Raw genomic sequence first — 5244 nt, forward strand, 5'->3', positions numbered from 1 at the left:
CGCTCATTCTCAGTCTCCTTCATGGGCTCCTCCTCTGCCTCCCACCCCCTAACTGTGGGGGTCCCTCAAGGTTCAGTTCTGGGTTCCCTTCTATTCTCCATCTACACCCATTCCCTTGGAGAACTTATTTGCTCTCATGGCTTCAGTTACCATCTCTACGTAAATAATTCCCAAATCTACATATCCAACCCTGATCTCTCTCCTCCTCTACATTGTTGCAGTTCCTCCTGCGTTCAAGACACCTCTACTGGGATGTTCCACCAACACCTCAAACTTAACAGGTCTAAAAGAGAAGCAGTGTGGCTCAGTGGAAAGAGCCCGGGCTTTGGAGTCAGAGGCTGTGGGTTCAGATCCTGGCTCCGCCGGTTGTCAGCTGTGTGACTTTGGGCAAGTCACTTAACTTCTCTGGGCCTCAGTTCCCTCACCTGTAAAATGGGGATTAAGACTGTGAGCCCCCCGTGGGACAACCTGATCTCCTTGTAACCCCCAGCTCTTAGAACAGTGCTTTGCACATAGTAAGTGCTTAATAAATACCATCATTATTATTATTATTATTATACAGGCAGATCGGGTTGGACACGGTCCCTGTCCCACGTGGGGCTCACAGTCTCAATCCCCATTTTACAGATGAGGTAACCGAGGCCCAGAGAAGTGAAGTGACTTGCCCAAGGTCCCACGGCAGACAGGTGGCGGAGCCAGGATTAGAACCCATGATCTTCTGACTCCCAGACTCGTGCTCTATGCCACTATGCCATGCTGTTTCTCAGTCTAGAAGATTTATTATTATTGTTGAGATGTTCCTTAAGTGGGAACCCCTATATCTAGGGGAACAGGTCCCCAAGATAAAGATTACTCTTACTCTGCACACAGTAGGGCTCAGTAAATATGACTGATTGATTCTGAAGTCACTTAACCTCTCTGGATCTCAGTTTCTTCATCTTCATCTGTAAAATGTGGATAAGATACCTGCGCTTCCTACTTCCTTCACAGATCGTGAGCCTTGTGTGGGTTGGGGCTATTACCTGATCTGATTTTCTTTTATCTACCCCAGTGCTTTGACACCTGGTAATTGCTTAATGAATAGCAAAGTGTAAATTATTGCAGGCCATCCTCCACAGCCCCAAGTCAAACTCACTGAAGATTTAAGACTTTTACCTACTTCCCATCAAAATGTTTTCCTGCCCAGTAAATCCTCCTGTTTCCTGAACGCTGAAATGTTACAGCCCTCTCTAATTTTATGATACAGACAAGGCCTGGGTTTCAAACCTAGTTATGGACTTGGCAGGATGAAATTACAGTAACGAAATATGATCAAAAACGCTGAGTAATTTGACCCAATCTCCACGGAGAGCATATTCCGCTATTAAAGCTACCACCGACTCAGGGTTAATCCCCCTCTCAGCGATTCTGGAATTCTGCCAGATTTACAAAAAGATAACTAAATTAAATGTAATACCAAGAGCAACAAATTGGCAGGAAGGCCAGTCAAGACACACCTCTTTGCCCTTTTTAAACCATCTAGATTTTCTTGCAGGGTTAATGGAGGAACACTATTAACTGTTTATGTAACTGGTGGTGATCCTTGACTCCCTATAGCATGACCGATAATTTGAGTCCCCAAATGTTTTAGGTTTTCATGCAGTGGGACCCAATGAGAGAATTCCTGCAGATGCCTAAGGTGACACTGCGCTTTAATGAATGGATTACCGTCCAAATAGTACAAAGACATAAGAATATCCCTAACCTGCGAACACCTCTCAGGGTCACATTTGGAGAGTTTCCAGTCCTCTACCAGTCACGACTACAGGAGGGAGAGTCAAGCAGAGGCCTACCCATTCCGTTCCTAGCTTGGGCAGTGGCTAGCGAGTGGAAGGCAATCTCCTACAAGTCAAAACTCACCCGTGCTGGGCAGCAGCGGCACTGGAGAGAGTCGAAGGCGGAGACTCGTTTACTGCGCGGAAGGAGGCAATGGTAAACCACTTCCGGATATTTACCAAGAAAAGTCTACGGATACGCTACCAGAACGATTGCAGATGGATGTGGGGCGTTCTGGGAGAGATGTGTCTATGGCGTCGCTATGGGTCATGACTCGACGGCATAAGACAGCAACAACAACAAGTCTGTGAACCACCAAACGGGGTATATACGGGCTCGTTGGCCATCTAAACGGAATATGAGACATACAGAGGATGTCTGAACCTGGCCGGAGCCTGGTTGAGTTCAGTTTGGGCTATGAACGCAGGCTGAGACTACGCGGGACTTTGGCCTCCGGTCTAAGGAGGAAGTGAAGGAAATAGGTGCCTCCCCAGAGAAGCAGAGAGGCCGTGCAGGAATGGCACTTGTCTGGTTTCAGAAGGCGGTGGTGGCCTTGGTCTCAGATGGTCAGAAGGGTCAGGGAACAGGAATTGGAATTCCCTTCTCTCGGGGTTGCTTCTGTTGAAGAAGAAAGAAGTTAGGCTAAATTCTTGGGGTGCCACCAAGGAGTCATCTTAGATTGTGAGCCTCTGGCGGGATAGGGACTATATCTTATCCGATGAATTGTATCTGCCCTGCTTACCATAGCTGTTCCTAAGCTTTAAAGAAGCCCCAGCGATGTCAAAGAGGTAAAGGAATGTATGTTCTTCAGGGAGGGAGAGTCCATTTAGGGCTGAGAATACCTGCATTCTGCCGTGACCTGGGCTGGGGCATCCTAAAAGAGGCCCAGTAGTCAAAGAAAATGAAACTCTCGTCCCAGACAGGGGCGATGAGACCACACCAAAGCCCAGAAGAAATGTGTTTTGGTTTAGGGATCAAATTGCTCATAATTAGTTACCCAAACCCCACTTCAGAAGGCTGAGGGGAATCTATTCCAGGAGGGCCAACCGGCTTATGAGAAAACATTACTTATTTATTGCAATAGATTTCTAAGAATGTGCCATCACCTCACTCTCTGTTACAAAACAGCGTGTTGAAATATTTATACAAATTCCAGTCCCGGCTAAAAAGATTAACTTTGCACCGTTCTCAGGATTCCTGAGCTCGAGTATCGGGAAGGGAATTCCAGAGGCACAACTCCACCATCAAACAGTGTAAACGCTCCAGCTAATCTCCGTTTCGTGAATGAGCAAGGCTTGAAGTGGTTTCCACCATTATCTCTAATACTTTGCTATGTTTCAGAGGTGCGGTTCGCCTAAGGATCTCCAAAGGGCTATCCAAACTTGGTCGTTCATCAAATCGTATTTACAGATGGGGAAGCGGAGGCACGGAGAGGTTAACCAGGTAGCTGTAGCCGGGCCAGGCCACAGACTCACTGTTTCTCGACAATCACTGCGACAGAATCAGTCGGAGAATCCAGCTGTTTAGAGGGAGCAGATTAAAAGAAGCAATGCACATGAAGGGCTTCTATCTCACACGTACCATTAGTCTGTGGCTCATTGATGAGCTGATATGTGGATGGGCTCTCTGGCCAAGGAATGCACCTGTCCAGGAGTAGCAAAAAAAAAAAATGGCCGAGCCATGGACACAGAGTGTCCTATCTCTTCACCTCTGCTCTGCTGACTTCTTTTGGTGAGGGAAAGTTATGGTGTGCCGACCGGCTACGTGGAATTTTTTCCCACATACAAAGGTTATAGAGCAGATGGCTACAGACAGTTCTGCCACTCAGGGTACACTCTGTGTGTCTACTTCTGCCGCCCTTCAAGCTACTGATGCTTCCCTCCTTCTGCCGCAATTAGCACCCCAATTCTCCCCTGCCTTTCCTGTTTCTGTCTCCCTCTTCCTGTCAGCATAGGTGGAATGGCAGGAATAGAGTAGGCTAGTGGAGGCCTAGTGGGGAGAAGAGCGTTCGTTCATTCAATCGTCTTTATTGAGCGCTTACTGTGTGCGAGGCACCGTACTAAGTGCTTAGCACCGCACAAGCACATTTCCAGCTGTGCACCTCCTTCATTCCTCCTTGTGCCCACTTCAGGCAGCTGGCTCTGCTGCCTTCTAGCTCCCACTAGCCTGATGGACAGATGACTGAAAGTGAAGTTAAGAAAGATTTCTTCGTTGTGAAAATCAATCCTCCAGAAGGAGCGTTTGAGTCGGAAACAAACTGAACGTGGCTGGCAGCAATCTTTAGAAAATTCCCTAAGAGATAAGGTGCACGGTGGACTGATTTCATGATTTTTCTGCAATACTTCCTTCTCTGGCGGTAGCGGGAATCGTGAGATGCCTTTATTCAATCCACACTCATTGCTGTTATCACCCAGTGGGCAGATTGACTCCTGGGGGGCCGCCTGCCCATCATTGTCATGTTACCCCAAACTCATTTGCACTTTACTGACTTCCACTATTCCTGTGAGGCGTTTAGGTGCTATAGCAATTGGTGTTCTATAATTAAAACATGAAAGACAATATATCCAAAGGCAGCAAAGGGATGTAGTGTATTTATTATCAGTGTAATAGCTTTTACCAGTTTAATAGATTTGAATGATAAGTGACAGCCCCCAAAGAGAACAGTATGAATAATAAAGAAATGCTTATGGAATTATTGAATTCTAATGCAAATGAAGTCCAGCTGATTTTCAGGTAGCGCATTTCTGATGAACTTGTACCTAAAGAGGATTGTAATGATTAATCATTTTCCCTCATCGGGCTTTCTGGATAGCACTATCTATTCTAGAGTTCATCCTGGGTGCAGACAGAAAGCGGAAAGGAGAGAAGAAGCCGGGGTTTTCCAGATGAGACTATTTCCCTTTTAGAAGTGCAGTGCTTTTTTAATGGCTCGAATTTAAATCTACTCTGCCAAAGCCCATATGGTGAGAGTTCTGGGAAATGGGTAAATGGTCAATAAGCCATTTTTTTTAAAGTAGGAATAATTGCTGGTACCTGAAAAAGATGATAAAAATGAAAAACAGAAATTATGAACTCCATTTCATGCAGCTGTGTTCACTGATATATTTTTTTGGCCCCTGGAGGATTCAGCCTGGAACCATAAATATAAGCAATAAAAAAGGTGTCCTTGGATTTGCTGGAGAGCATTTCAGGAAATTTACCACAGACATAAAATGAAGCACGTTTTAGGGCAGGCCACATGAAAAGTTCCTATCCCCCAAGGGAATTGAGAAAAATACATTTTAGGTTGGTGTTGGTAGTGTTTCATTTGGTTTTTCAGTTTGGCCTTTTGATTCCAACCAATCTACATTGCTATGTGTGCTTCGTAATAATAATAATAATAATAATAATAATAATAATAATAATAATAATAATGGCATTTATTAAGCG

General features: G+C 45.4%; 1 non-coding gene across 1 annotated transcript; it reads left to right on the plus strand.

The window, feature by feature from the left end:
* Positions 1-1751: 1751 nt before the first annotated feature.
* Positions 1752-1889, plus strand: LOC119948502. The gene has a single exon (XR_005456893.1). It is a non-coding gene; the product is annotated as a small nucleolar RNA SNORA7 (small nucleolar RNA).
* Positions 1890-5244: the final 3355 nt, after the last annotated feature.

Source organism: Tachyglossus aculeatus, chromosome X4 (genome assembly GCF_015852505.1).
Source record: "Tachyglossus aculeatus isolate mTacAcu1 chromosome X4, mTacAcu1.pri, whole genome shotgun sequence".
NCBI lineage: Eukaryota > Metazoa > Chordata > Mammalia > Monotremata > Tachyglossidae > Tachyglossus > Tachyglossus aculeatus.